We start from the raw sequence: 15,626 nt of genomic DNA, 5'->3' as shown, positions 1-15,626 counted from the left end.
CATGGAGGCTGCCACCAGCCAATCCCATCCCAACAACAAAATATGAACCAACAACCTAACTCATGAGGCAGGGCCCAATGCTTCGTAATTTTTCATTAATCCTGCATAATCTATTGTGCTCTGTTTGACCATGTAAACACTGAAGCTCTGTTTTCTCTTTGTGCTTCATAGGATCCTTATGCCCTCTTCTGTCCTATACCCCTATTCCAAATGTTGTGGGGATGAGTACAGGGTCTCGATGGAGGCTATTCATTAGTAAGTGGAAGCCATTGTGCCTACGCTCAAAGCCACACATTCCTTCACCCAACAGCAAGTTTGCAGAAACATGGCTTGCAGATACAGTGGTACCTCGCCTCACGAACGCCTCGATTCACAACCAAATCAGGTTGCAAACAAAGATTTCATAAAAAATTTAACTCAGGTCATGAACTCTGCATTGGGTGGTGACCGTGATTGCAGCCATCTCTCCCACCCCGGCAAGTGGGGAGATGGCCGTGATGGTGCTGTGGGCAGGGGGGAGATGGCCAAGATCACACCCATCTTTTCTGCAGGAGCACAACCGCGATCTCGGCCATCTCCCCCCCCCCCCCCCAGTGTGCTTGCGTTTGCCCCGTCTCTCCTTCCCCCAGTGTGCCCCATTCGCCCCCATCACTCCCTCCCCCAGCACACCTTCAATCATGCTGTCTCCCCTCCAGGATGACGGGCTCATGCAGGGATGATGAGCGCGATCGTGGTTGTGCTGGGGAGGTGGGGAGATGGCCACAATCATGTTTGGGGTGGGCGGGGGGGAGATGGCTGCAATCTTTATTGTTGTCACTTTGCTTCATATTTTTCTGATTAAAAAAAAATAGAACAGATTAACCTTATTTCCATTGAAACTTATGGGGAAATTTGACTTGGCTCATTGTCGAGGTGCTGCTCAACATGTAAACAACCCACACGTTCACGAGCAATAAAACTAAACTCCTTTATTGCTACTTGTCTACAAGATTTACAACTCTATAGATGAGCTCTTCTGTTGAGGTCTTTGGAATGCAGATGTTAATCCTCTAGTGGTGTCTCTCCCCAAGCCCATGTGGGACTAGCTCTCCTGGTCACGCCTTTCTTCCCTCTGGCGTAACAAGGCCTGCCTTTGCTCGTACCTCCTCAGACTTCTACGATTGGTTGCTAGGGAAAAGTCTATTACGCCCCCTGCATCTCCTGTGTCATGTTCAGGAAGTTCAGTGTCAGTGGGAGGAGGGACAGCCTGCTCTGACTCCTTCTGAGTAGAACTCGTGGTGTCTTTTCCCTCGGGGCTCTCTTGCTTTGATGTGGGCTTGGGTGTTTGCTCAATGGGCAGGGTGTCAGTGGGAGGTGCAGCTATCTGCTCAGCCACCCCCAAGCTAGGTTACGGGGTTGGTTTTTGGATACAGGGTCCTAAGCACAAGACCTCCTCGTGAGGTGCTGTCTCTGTCGGGGCTTCAGGCATGACACTCATGACCAATTTGGGTCACGACCAGAGTCCTGGAACGGATTAAGTTTGTGAGTCAAGGTACCACTGTACTAGGCTGAGTGAGACTGCACACAATCCCCCCACCAAACTCCTAAAGCAAACAGTAGGAAACCACCAAATAGTACTGATTTCATTCATCGTTTTGGTTCATTGTGTTCACGTCTTGCTTCTCATGATATTAAGGGAGCCATTAAACAAAGAATGAAGAAGAGAAGGAAGGGAGAAAGGAGGTGGGAACAAGCTCAAACAGTTAATGCTAGGGACAGACTAATCAGCCCATTCACTTTCTCTAGCTTTCAATTTTCTATGAAATCAAAACAAAATCTAATTTTTATCCACTAGCACCAGCCAAACTCAATAACTACAGCATGGACCATATCATACCTGCCTGTCACCACTGTTAAGGGCAGGAACTTGTCAAGAAAAAAGAGGTGACAACCCGAGTCAATGTTGACCTGACGGAATAGCAAGAGATTCAAATCCAGACTTTTAACTATTTGTCCTGGGCCTACATGGACAAATCCGTCAGTCTTTGTTTTTGTGCACTTTTTTAAAAATGCAAAGGTTCCTCTGTCCTGAATATGAAGAAACTTGTTTCTTTTGGAACCTTCTTTTCAGAAAAAGAATGAAATGAGATTAATTTAATTTAATTAATTGATTAATTAAAATTAACAGATTCAGAAGGCTTGCTTCACAAGTGTCTTGAAGCTTTCTCTTGCTTTTCCCTTGCAGGGCAATTGAACAGAACATGTATTTCTTCCCATCTTCCTATATATAAAAAAGCTAAAGGCACTCTGTATAAAAGCTGAAAATTTAGAAGAGTGGGGTGGTTTATCTCTAAGAAGGGCAGCCTCCCTCCCCCCATCACACACACACACACACACACACACACACACACACACTTCCTACAGTTAGAGGTCGAGTTACGAGCTGCTTTTGGGAGTGCGCACACAAGAAGTAGGATTATAAATGTGGATATCCCTTGCTCAGTGAAACCTGAACATTTCCTACAAGGGTCTCTGTTCAAGGGCCAAGAGATGCAGGCAAGCTTTTGAATATTTTGAATTCTTTTGAATTTGATTTTTCAATTTTTGATTTTGAATTCAAAAATATTTTGAATACATTTGAATAAAACTTTTGAATATTTCTGTACCACCCACAGAAGTGCTGCAGAACTCCTGCTTGCTTTCATTTGGGCTGACCACGTCCTCTGTGATCATCCTCTGTGGTCTGCATCAAGAAGCCTCACCAGAACTGTGCCGTATGTGTGGTAAGCCAACTTGCTACAGGGTGACCATAATTATGAGATTCAGCGTTCCAGCCAGCCATACTCAGTTCCAGCAGGGCAAGCCATTGTTGCATCAAAGCCATTACATTTATCACCCAGTTTTATTTTCCAAATGACACTAACATTCCATGGCTTCACTGAGATTTTGTAGGGAGGAAGGTTTTTCTCATAAAATAGTGCGCATGTAATTTGTTACGGCACATTTTCATGCCTCAGGGAACCCCAAGCATCTTAACTTGTTTGGCTCCATAGCTGATGACGCTTACCACCTGAATTTGTAATTAAAGGAGGTGCTAGAGCGTGATATAAGCAAAGGTATTTGCTCTACCTACTAAATTAACCATTGCTGCAGAGCTGGCTTAATTATTGCTCTATTCCTCACGTTACCAAAATTGCACACGAGAGGGAGCTCTAGGACCAACAAGCTCTTCACTGAGGAATCGAATTTGAAATAAGAACAAACGAAATAACCATTCTGATGTTTAACCTACCGATATGATCTAGGCCACAGAGTGAATTGAGCTAGGCAGGAATAGCTGGCATAGTGTGAGCGGGGAACTAACCATATCTCTGATGGTTGAGGGAAGGCACCAGTGTGCAACCTTTTTTGCAACAGTTGTAACATCCTCATGACTGGTCCTTTGTCTGATGATCCCACAAGGCTGAACAAAGCTTGGGTAAACCTGATAATAAAATTACGCATCGACCGCCTTCTAGGGAACGAGGCATTGTTAAAAGAAATTGCATGAGGAAACTGCATTAATCCGAAGTTCCTCAAAGCCTTTCTATGCACATTAATTCAATTGAGGAAGAACAAGGTACATTTTGGGGCCTTTTCTCAGGTGCAGAGAAGAAGGCATTTAAGTTGGGTGGGGGCACACATTTCATACTTATAAAACAATGTAAGTTCATATTAACACTGTCTTCAGGTATTGCTATTTCTGAACCATTCCTAGGTCATTTGTTTATTTTGTTAATTATGTGTCACCATACAGGAAGGCCACTCAAGACTGTATGTAGAAATACATACAGTAATGCAGATTTAGTGCAATTCAATGGTCTTTCATCTCAGAGATTATCAGATTTTTTGATTGTGGTGTTTGGACTCTGAAGGCTGAACCTTCACCCCATTCCCTCACAGCCAGTGTGGAACGATCCATGCCGACAGCAAGCCTCGGGGACAGGGAGACTGCCAGAGTGTGGGGAGAAGAGGAGACTCTGTCCATGAAGCGGTTCAGTTGCCAGGTAGCTTCCCAGTCTCCTTTCCCCCAGTTGCTGGCCCTAAATCTTGTCAACTAAAATGTCTGTCTAGTTGAAAAGCAAGGCTCAGGGTGGAAAAAGCTGCTGCTGTACCTCACATTGGATGCTCGAAAGCCTTTGAGTCACAGGCAGCTCCCAGAGAACAATTGGATCAAGCCCTTAGTCATTAAAAGACCGGAGATGTTCTTAGAACAAAACAACCTTCATGATTCTCACTGTGAGGGGTTGGAACCAGATTTACACTCAGTGAATTGAGGGGGCAACAGTGGGGTTCTCCGCTGTGTCCTTTCCATGACAGCCCCTCCAGTCCACCCTGAAGATGCTGTACAAAGAATCAGGATACCCTGCTGAATTGGGTCCACAGGAGAGGGTGATGCCCAACCATTTCTCCAGAGGGACCTTCTGTGAGCAAAGACTGTACTCTTGTGGAAAAGAGATCTTGGGCCAAACCTAGGAGCTTAAATCTGTTTTGATTATGTACGGGTTCCTCTGAACCAGGTGCATCACCTTTTTAAAGCCCTATCCAGGCATTCATTCTGGTCAGGAAAGCAGCATCCAGAGAGATGTTTCAGTCTACTGCCCATAAAAGTACAGGACAAGAAAAATGCCTGAGAAAGGGGATCAGCCTATAGGGTTCTTGCACCTTGCATGTTTACTTTTTAACCGGATCAATGCTGGGATGGGGCTTAAATGTCCAAAATCTTTTGTTTGTTTGTTTGACTTTCAAGAAGGTGCTTCATAGCCTTAGCAAGACACAAAATCAATCTGAGTAACTTTCTTACCATTATACTGTGTAACTTTCTTACTTACTATTCTTAGTTGCTTACTATTCAGTCACAAAATATAACACTTTCTTGTTATATTATCTAGTAAAACCCAATTTCATACTCTGTGGTAATTATCCAAAAGTAAATTAGTTGCAAAAGAAATGCTTAAGACTTTGTTCTTAAGTACCAAACAAATCAGACAAACACTATTATATTATTTGCAAGTTTTTGAACTACACAAGATTCTTTACATATCTATAAAATGTTTAGTTCATGAAAACTGATGTTCTTTATGCAATATTTACAGAATTTTGGACCTTCAAGGTCTTAAAAACCAATATATGGTTTGTCATAAAATATAATGCAGTACTTCATAAATGCATAAAATGTTTTACAGTGTTTTGAACCACACCCAACTCTTCACCGGGCATGAGTGTTCAGAGCAAAATACGGACGAAAGGGATATTTGTTTTCACATATTCATGCTGCCTGGCTGGCCACCTGGCTCTGCAGAGAACAAAGAAGGTCTGTGAGTATATTATGTTAGCTGGATTTGGGTTAATTTTGACTAGCCCAGATGTATGATGATTCTGGGTTCAGGTTACACATTTTCTATGAACAATTGTACAAGGAAACTATAGTAACTTTTAATGTTCTCTTTCTATGAATAGCAAGTTTTGCCATGATACATTCTTGCCTTATAAGACTTCTATGACATTGAAGTGGAGCAAAATTTCCTTTAGAAAGCTTTTATTTATTTTTATTTTCCACACAAATAGTGTCCAATGCCAAGTTCCAAAATGCTCCAAATCCTCATTTGGATTTGTCATTCTGGAAGGTGCACCATGGTATTGCTCATAATACTAGCATACGCTGCACATAATACTACCATAAGCCGCACTTAATGTCTACATGCTCTAGAAAACTAAGTTACCGACAAGGGATTCATAGTTTTTTTACAAGTTTAAGGTATGTCTATATGCATATTTTAGGGACTGCAGGTGGCGCAGTGGTTTAAACCGCTGTGCTGCTGGGCTGGTTGATCGAAAGGTCGCCGGGTCGAATCTGCACAACGGGGTGAGTTCCCGTTGCTCCGTCCCAGCTCCTGCCCACCTTGCAGTTCGAAAGCATGCAAATGCAAGTAGATAAAAAGGTACCACTTCGGTGGGCAGGTAACAGCGTTCCGTGCTCTTCGGTGTTCAGTCATGCCGGCCACATGACCACAGAGTCTGTCTGCGGACAAACACTGGCTCCCTCAGCTAGGAAATGGAGATGAGCACCGCCCCCTAGAGTCAGGCATGACTGGACTTAATGTCAAGGGGAAACCTTTACCTTTATATACATATTTTGCATTTGGTTTTACAATAACATTTATTCACATTTCTGAGGGATGCGTATGCATTGCAAATACACAAATTACAGTAGCAAGACAGAGATACAAACCTGTTAAAGGCATTTCCATTCAAATGGCTTTGAGCACTCAGGACTCAACCACTAAACTTCTATAAAGACAGCCTAATTTATCTGTCCTTTGCTTTCCATCAACCAGGAAACCTAGGATCAAAACCTATCTGTGTAAACAGCTGGAGTTTATACTTTAAAAAATGTAAGATAAACAACTGGCCACTATTTCTTGTTGCCAGACATGCTAGGGGCAATGATAGTGAAACCATCTGCTCGCCTTGTACAGTCCAATTTAAATGTATGCAACCCTCTTCCTCCATATCACCTCAAGTCTCTAGACCTGTGCAGGTGCTCAGGAAAACAGATGAAGGCTTAAAGGTAGTAGAGAAGCAGAACTGTAAGCACTGGCCAACTCTCCTATGTCTCACCCAGTTCAGACCTTGCTATGTTGAACTGGAAGTTGTCACTTAGTGGGCAGATTCTCATGACTCAAGAAGCCATGGTGAAATCTTAGCATTATAAGATTTGCCATTCTTGTGTTGTTCGGATCCAGATCCCGAGTTCCTGCATAGTAGGATTAATTTTCTGAAACCACAGAGAGAATCAATGGCCTGCTCTAAGGTTTCCATGCTTAACTATGGCTCCTCTGATTGTCTGACCCAGAATAGCCATGTTATCATTACTGGTATGGAAACACCATAGAGTCCCTTGGCAAGAAGTGCCTGCTTCTAGCCTTTGATCTCTGTTGGCCTCAGCTCTCTAGCAACAGATGTGTCATTGCTCACTTTATTCCCATTGGCTGAATGATGTGCCTGCCTGTTTACATTTGGGGAAAAGGAGATGGCACAAAAGTACCTAGTGAGAAAAGAGGGGAATTTGCAGTGAAACTGTTTTAAGAAAAAATCTCTGTTGGTAATGGAGCAGCTGGGAAGTGCTACAGACATGCAGATACTTGAGAGATGGAACGGGAGAGGCTACCTCAGGGCAACAGCGGACCAATCAGGAGGAGGCGTATGCAATCCATGGGCAAGAACAAGGAAAGGATGGGGATTTTGTTCATGGGGACTGCTGGATGTGCAGAAAGGCTGAGATGAAGAACAAGGGAGTGTGGAAACCACATTGCCTGGGGAACCATGTGATCTGTTGACCAGGAAGTTTAGGCAAAAATACGTGCACTGTGGAAACAGTGCAGGGGTGCTTGCTATGCCATGTGAACCCAGCCAGTGAGTGATTTTTTGTGGCAGGACTCTGGACAGCTCCCAGAACATAAAGTAGAGAACCTTTTTGTACACACCTCGACAGCCATATGAGATCTCAGATTGGTGATAAGTTTCTCTGGCTCTTCCAGTAGTTAGGAGCAAGCACCTGGCTGACAAATCAGGAAAGCTCATTTGGTTGAAGAGTATGTTCTGATGAAGGAACACTACATGAAAAGAACACTCTTCCTTATGTGTCTGTAAAAATCTGTGAGACTTGGGAGTTTATAAAAGAAGGTATGGTAGAAGCCTCCAGCCCAGATTCTGGATACAGGGTGCAGCAAGCTTCTGGGTCGAGCCCTTGTGGCCACAACCTCATGTTACAAACCACATCCTTTGGGGAAGGGCTCAGCTGGTACACAACAGACTGAATCCGTGCATCTTCAGGTAGGGATGGCAAAGCCCCCTCTGTGAAGCTACTGAGAGCTGCTGCCAGTCAGTTAGACCAGGCACAGACAACCTGATGCTCCAGATGGTGAAGACTATAGCTTCCATAATCCATCGTGCCTCTGCTAGTACAGACAATACTGAGCTAGATGGACCAATGATCAAACTCAAGATAAAGGAAGTTCCTGATGGCCTTCCCTCCAACCCACATCTGCAGTGTTAGTGTTAATATCACTAGGCGCTATATTTCATACCATTGACCAGCCCAAACAAGTTTAGAGGTGTCATTGATTCAGAAAGGTGCCTATGCAATTCATCTGCACCAATGAAAGGATCTGAACGGTCTGGGGCATTGTGAAGAGGGTCTCACAGAGCAGGGATCCCCAGCATTTTTGGAACTGTGGACACATTTGGGAATTTCAAATGTGGGCATTTGGGAATTTCCAAAACTGATGTGGGCATCACCACAAAATGTCTCATCAGCGGATCATCACTTTGCCACATGTATAGATCTTAGGCTGTGTCTTATTCCACAAAAAAGATCTGCTTCAAGTCTATTGGACACCACCAAATCTCCTTCATAAGGGACTCTCCAATTAAGTTAATTGCTGGTGGTGCAATTAACCGGTTGTAATTCTTCTTTGAACCATGCATATTGGCAATGACCTTCTTTGGGGAGGAGGGTATTACACAGATAAAATTTGTACTGGAGCAGTCTTTAATATTCATGAATGCACACAATCTTTTAAATTACTTACCTGCTTCACAGAAATTAACAGACAGAAGGGGAAATGGATTCTCCGCACCCTTAAAAAACTGATATTACAAAAATGGAAGGATTAACATTCACCACCTATGGTACAATAGACTGAAGATCTTACAATCCTTTTGATATATGAACAGGCGCTATATTGAAGCGAACTTCAAATGGACATATATTATAGTTAGAAAGCAGCATGCATTTCATACAAATCCTTGCACATATATTTGGAAAAAATGAGGAATGCTTTTCAATGGGTGTCTGTGGGCACCATGTGTGGGACCTTGTTTTTGGCACCCTGCATGGGTTCCACATCAGGGATTCCCTCCATAGAGCATCATGACTAGTGGAATTAGCCCAGTTGTAAGGACATATACTGCCCATGTAGGTTTGGGCACTATCTGAATATTTCATAATTCAGACATTAATTTTAAATCAGCAGTGAAAGTTCAGAGCTCTACCAGCAGACTAAATTAATGAAGCAGACTAAAAATGTTACTTTAGGGGAAAAAAACCAAATACTACGCTGCACCAGTTAGTCAGATAACTCAGCAGCATTTTTAGCTGCCCCAAGGCTTCAGCAAATGGGGCGACATAGAAGTTCCCTAAATAAATTTTTGATAGACATGGAAGCAGTAAAGGCACAAAGTACGACAAGTTTTCTTCCAGAGCAATCTTGTAGGTGTCTGTTCAAAAGTATGTCCCTCAGCGTTCAATAACACCTACTCCCCATAAAAGGATAAAGGATTTCAGCCTCAGCGGACAAATCTGTACACACAAGCAACTTTACGTCATGTTGTAAGCATGTGGGTGTGTGGAAGAGACAGAGTTTTGTAGGTAAGACTGAACACTATAAACCAGTGTCTTATCTTGTGAACAGAAGGTTGGAGCACAAGTCTTAGTTCAGGGAAAATCTCTTCTATATTCTAATCTATTCTGCCGACATGTTTTATGGTTCACACAGAATGCTGGCCAGGCCCAGGTTTGCCAGGACTCAGTATCTGATCTGAAGTATCACTGCTTCAGTCTCCTTCAGGCTCAGGGTCTCCTGGTGAAGGACTATCATTTTCAGAGGATGCAGAGTTAGCAATACAGTCTTAAACGCTTGTTCTATTAGTTTGTCCCATGTTCATCAGGTTGTACCCAAAGAAGCAGGCATAGCCAGACTGCCTTCTTTACAAACCTGGCTAAACCACCAAGCACTAGACTTTCAAGATGTGAGCTTTAGGGAGACTGGTAACCTCTGGCTAGGCATAGCGGGCCCATTGATGGAACAAGTGAGTCCTGGGCAACTCATACGGCCAAAAAAGCTGGAGGAACACAACTCCCATCATCTGTTGACTATGCTGGCCACAGCTGATGGAGCTTGTGGTCTTCCAGATGTTTTACCCTATAAATTGTCTGTCCTAGTACATAACTCATACTTTAGTGGGCCTGGGCACCAAATGGGGATTCCTAACAGAAAGCAGTAACTAAATTACCAGTCAGGAAACTTGCCTGGGGTTCACTATCTTCTCCTTGAGGAACCCTTGCTAGTTTTCTAAGGATCTCAGAGCAGTTTGAGCACCAGCAGTTTCAGATAATGAAAGTTACAACAGACCTGAACTGTATTTGAATCTAGGTCCATACTTAATGAAACTCTGTGGGACATTAATTTACTTTATTTGAATAGGGCCTTTCACCAGACACGTGAATTTTCTGAGCCAACATAATGCTTACTTCAAAACGGGGTCTTTAGGTAATATAACAACAAAATCTCAAACTTATCAACAGTCCTGTGCATGCCAAGAAAGCAAACCCTAAATTCTCCTAGATTTGGTTTCCTTTAGGCAGCAGCTGAAACTGCTCAGATTTCTCTAGACTCCACAATAACAATGCCCTCCTGTCTAGAGTTAAGCTTTCTTTTCTTAACAGGGATCAAAGAGCCCATGTCAATTCTTTATGTTGATACAGAGATTAAATAAGATCAGCAGCCGAGTAACTTAACGTGTGGGCTGCCTCAAGCAGAATCAGAGTGGAGGAATGTGCCACAGCTTGGCCAACTAATATACTGCATGGGTTCAGGAATGAGAAGGAGCAGCTCTCGTTGCAAGGAGGAAATCCTTTAGCCAAAGACATCTGTACTGACACCTTCCTCAAGAGAAACAGCAATTCAGGAAATGGGCCTGTATAGGGTCAGAGGTTGGCATCTAGAAAAAACAGCACATTCCCCATTCCCTTCTGCATGCTTCTCAACAGGATATCCTTGTCCCATTATGTGGAACTCTGTAAATACATCCCCTTTGGCTCAGTGGTAGGAATAATTTCCTCCTTCATACTTGCAGGAAAGAGAAGGCAAAACAGAGACCAGAATCCTGGAATTTTGTACAATGATACTGCACTTTAATCAAGGAGAAGAAGAAAATTAAGAATGAAATGCTACTTCTATTACTTCTTTGTATCCTTCTGTGATTTTTACCCTCAGTACTCAAGAATATTGCTTCCACAATATAAAAACAACTTGGCACATTAATATTTGTGTTCTTTGTTACCATTATGCCTAATGCTATGGTTGGAGCAATACTGGTGATCACATTTAAAGGAACTGTATGATTGGGGTCAAATTCAGACTTCACCTCTTCGGTGCTGCCAGAAAGAGCTTGTCAAGTCAATTTGAATTCTTCTGCACAAAGAATTTTCCTAGCAGCCATATGAAATTCACCTCCCTGGTGTAAGAATTACATAAGGGTTCATTTTCAGATTGACATACCAAGCTGTCACTGAAAATTCCCCTCCTACAAAATGGGCTTCCTTTCAGTGTATTATGGGGGAATCCTTAACAGCCTGATAATTTTCTTCCCTATCCATGCCTTTCCATACTGGTTTCTATTACATGAGTACTACAAAATGTGTTGAAGTTTCTGATGCTGGCATAGGGGATGAGCTGAGAATCTCACATTTTTAGAGTTCAAAAAGATTTTTTTAATAGTTCTAAACATCTGAAATGTTTCAACATATATCCTTCCTGCATTCCTTCCAACTATGAATCCTAGAAACGCTACTAGTTCAGTGAAAGAACCAAATGGATTGTTTTTAGCAAAGCTGCTGGATTTCATAATTAGTTGGGTTGTTGGTCAAAACTCACCTGCCTATAATACTCACCTTTGTAGCAAGCCTGGCCAATGTATCACAAATGATTATTAAGCTCGGAATTGATTGCAAGCTTTGTAGCATGTACAGTAGGCATCGAAGCACCATTTCTGTGTATGGGCTTGAATGAAGTGGCACATGCTTTGCTCCTTCACTTGTTGCTCGCATCGCAGCTCTAACTCTATGAAGAGGCTGGCTGGGGGCCCCTTTTCTTCCCTTTTCCATATAACGATGATCAGTGAGTGAACCTTGCAGGCAGGCAGGCAGGCAGGCCACTTGACCGATCCGAAGGAACACACATAGTATGCTAAGAAGGCTGTCGTGCGACACATGGACAAATCTGTTACTTTTGTGAAAATAACAAACCCACTTGGGGTAAGTTCACACATCACTAATTGCTTTTAAATTCCACAATACTTAAATCAAGTCTCACTTCTGAAGTTACCGAAACAGTAGAACTTTCAATATTTGGCTTATCTTCTAGAGAAAATCACATTAATTTTTCAGTTTTGGATCACAGATGCTGGAGAATAACGGAAGCATAAATATATACTAACACTAGCACTGATAATTGTAAATAATACCTAGCGCAAAAAGCAATTGATCAAGAGAGATTCCTGGATAAGAGAAGTTTTACAGTGTTAGTGGACAGGGAACCTACTCACTTAAGTGAATCCAAGGCCATGATTTTTAATATCTTCACATATAGTCATAAAAATAGCTATTTTTACTCTGTAATGGCCTTATGCATGCAATATAAAATGAAGCAGTCCGAAAAATATTCTTACTACTGAAACAGCATCTGGCTCTTTTGGCAGGCATGCATAAAGCCAAGCAGCTTAAATCCAAGAAGGAAAATGTTTATCTAATAATCTGCTTTTCTGCAAATGGCCTAAACAACCAGGCAAATTCTAGCCTTACTGCCTGATTTCATTTATTCATGCTGCATTTTACAGATGAGATTGCATGTTAGTATTTGAAAAAGTGGTACCTCCCATCAACTAGTTTGAAACACAGTTATTACTATGAATTGCATTTTATCCCATTTTCCTCTTCTTCTGAGGAACTCAAGGTGGTTTACATGGCTTCATTTTATCCTCACAACAATAACCCCAAGGAGGATTGGCCTGAGAGTCTGTGACTAGGCCAAAGGTACCCAGTGAGTTTCATGAATGAGTGGGATCTTAAATCTAGATCTCCTGGATCCCCTGCCCAAATTAGGGTCCTGGAGTCAATCCCCAGGTTCTCCAGGTATTGAAAGGTTCCTGTCTTTGGTTTGACTGCAGAAATCCCATTGAAACCCCATGAGATTTAAGCAGCCAGGGCACAGTCCTATGGGGAATGCTCATAACACTCCAAATTGGAGGCAAAGGTAACTTCCATAATTGTCCTGCCCTGCAAAGCAGCTAGACAACCAATTTTGGCCATTGTGGGAGAAGGGAGCTGAGATGCCAACAGGATTACCTGTACCTTGGCAACACTAGTGTCTCCCCATTCCTGCCCTCTAGAACACTCCCTAAACTTTGTCTCTGAAGGTGTAGCCAGTATAGTTCCTTCTGCATTGGCTGTAACACTCAGAGCGATGAGTCTCAGCCCCAGTGTTGGAGATGGGACTCCAGAAAAGCCTATGTCCTTTAGATGTCAAGCAACTACAGGATCCTTCTGCCAGTGTATCCAGGAGAGCAAACACAGTTACTTGTAAACTAGACCAGATCCTGACAAACCAAGGATTTCCCAATGATCGGTGTAGGAAGCCTACCTTACCAATCATGAAGCTAACCCTGGTTTATCTACTCATACCCATTTATCCTTGAGAAGGGCTGGCTTTGCTGCTCCTTGGTTTCTCGGGCAACATGTTACTCTGGTGTATCATAAATGACTGACTTCCTATTAAAGACCAATGTGGTGCCCTTCTTTACCCAGTGTGTATCCTTTACAATGCTCAAGTACAGCTCACACATATTTAATTTGTTGTTTATCTCAATGGTACAAGTGCTCATGTATTTCTGCATTGCTGCCAAGTCGGTACCTTTGGGATTCTACCCATATGCAATCTGCACTGACAATTAATTCCCTATTTGGTGGTCTCTTCGTTAATGGATAATATATATGTTCCTCAAAAGTGATTTCCACATAGAGATTGCCCCTTTTTTTTCACTGACCTAACAGTAGCCTGACATGTTGGTATTGAATTAGTAAAGCTTTTTTCCAGCTTCATCCCAATGCCAGGTTTATTCTAATACCACATTCTTTAATCCCCCACTGTTAAAGAAACAGAATCAAACCCAGTTCAAAATCCTGGCACCATCTCACTTCCTTTCCCTTTTATTAGATTTCTAGAATACTAGGGTTGGGTAAGATTTTGGCAATCATGTAAACCTGCGTGGGCAACTTGGCCTTTTCCAGTTAATTTGGTCTATAGCTTCCATCAGCCCGAACCAGCATAGCCAATGATTTAGGATGACAGGCATTGTAGGCCAAATATGGAACTGTCCACCCTGACTTAATCCAAATTCTTGCTTCATACAGGATCTGCAATGCAAAATGCAGTTACAGAATCCTTGACAGATGGTCCAGCCTCTGCTTAAATATCACCAGCGAAGAAAAGCCTACCACCAGCTGAGGCACCCTGATCCACTATTAAGCATCTCTGACCCCACCAAAATCCCCCGTGTTTAGCTGAATTTGGTTCCTTGCTGTTTGCACTCACTAGTTCTATGCCTGCCCTATAATGCAAGAGCCACCAGCTGCTCACCCTTTGCTGTGCTGCAACTTTTCAGAGGGACACTGAACTGCACTGGGTGGAGATACCTGCTCTTTCTATACGAAACAAGGCACCAATGCTCAGACATATGCACAGATCAAAAACAACCGTTATGAGAGTACCATATGACTAACAAAAAGGCATGAGATTTCAAGGCATCTAGGTGGAAGATATCTTTCTTGTGTTGCTTATGTTTAGAATCCTGAGCCAGTTATTTTTCCTGTGTTGTTCTCTGGAGCTGATAAAAAAATCACAGTTTAAAATACGCTTTTAGAACAATAAAAGCAATATAAAAACAATAGAATAGAGCAGCTGCAGCATGATTAATGATGATTAATTACAATCCTGGCACAGCCTGCTTAAACAAGCAGGCAGCATTTAAAATGTGCTATGCTTTCTGCCTCCAAAAGAGCACAGAGGGAGGGGTACCACAGGGTGGGTACTACTATAGATACACAGTCACATTCATGCTCGTCTGAAGAGCAGTAGGAAATATGTAAGCGCTGGCAGCCTGCTAGGTATCCTGGCCGTGAGTTGTTCTGGGCTTTGTTTGTCAACAACAACTTTGAACGTGGCTCCGTAGCAGCCAATGCGGTTTTGGAATAATGCGAAGAGGACGAGGTATAACACTGAGCACCCCAACTGCTACATTTGGGGCTAGCTGCAGCTTCCACACCAGGTACAAGGGTGGCCCCACATAAACTGCATCACAACAGTCTAGTTGTGGGTGTCAGGTGACAGGCAGCCAATATACTGAGACTCCTAAGGAAAGTCAGATAGTTGGGGGTTCTGTTACAGGTGCTCCCTTAAAGGGTTTTATTTTAAAATATAATTTGTACATTTAGCTGTTGTATTTCCAACACATCATGAGAAGACAAAACTCACTGAAGAAGATGATCATGTTAGGGATAGCTGAAGGCAGATGAAGGGGAACACTGAATATAAGATGGATCAATTGCATAAAGGAAGCCATGGCGTCAAGTGTACAACAGCTGAGCAGGGTTGCCTGAGGACAGGACATGTGGGGGACACTGATTCATAGGGTCACCATGGGTCAGAGATGACTTGACAACACATAACTGCATTTTTGTACCCATGCAACCCACTCCGTATCCTCTG

The 15,626-nt window shown here is 42.8% G+C and overlaps 2 long non-coding RNA genes across 3 annotated transcripts in view; one reads left to right on the top strand and one right to left on the bottom strand.

Moving 5' to 3' along the window:
- The window catches only part of LOC123021013, a 57,150-nt gene that overhangs the window by 38,854 nt on the left and 2,670 nt on the right, over positions 1 to 15,626 (bottom strand). For both annotated transcript variants that reach the window (XR_006414242.1, XR_006414243.1), the window contains exon 2: positions 11,756 to 12,059. This is a non-coding gene — a long non-coding RNA (uncharacterized LOC123021013). The remainder of the gene's footprint in view (positions 1 to 11,755; positions 12,060 to 15,626) is intronic.
- LOC123021019 lies at positions 2,531 to 11,749 on the top strand. Its single transcript, XR_006414245.1, has 3 exons — positions 2,531 to 4,025; positions 5,205 to 5,332; positions 10,939 to 11,749. It is a non-coding gene; the product is annotated as an uncharacterized LOC123021019 (long non-coding RNA).

Source organism: Varanus komodoensis, unplaced genomic scaffold (assembly GCF_004798865.1).
Source record: "Varanus komodoensis strain SLA01 unplaced genomic scaffold, ASM479886v1 scaffold1, whole genome shotgun sequence".
NCBI lineage: Eukaryota > Metazoa > Chordata > Lepidosauria > Squamata > Varanidae > Varanus > Varanus komodoensis.
The sequence above is the reverse complement of the archived record's forward strand: the minus strand, read 5'-3'. Positions and strand labels throughout refer to the sequence as shown.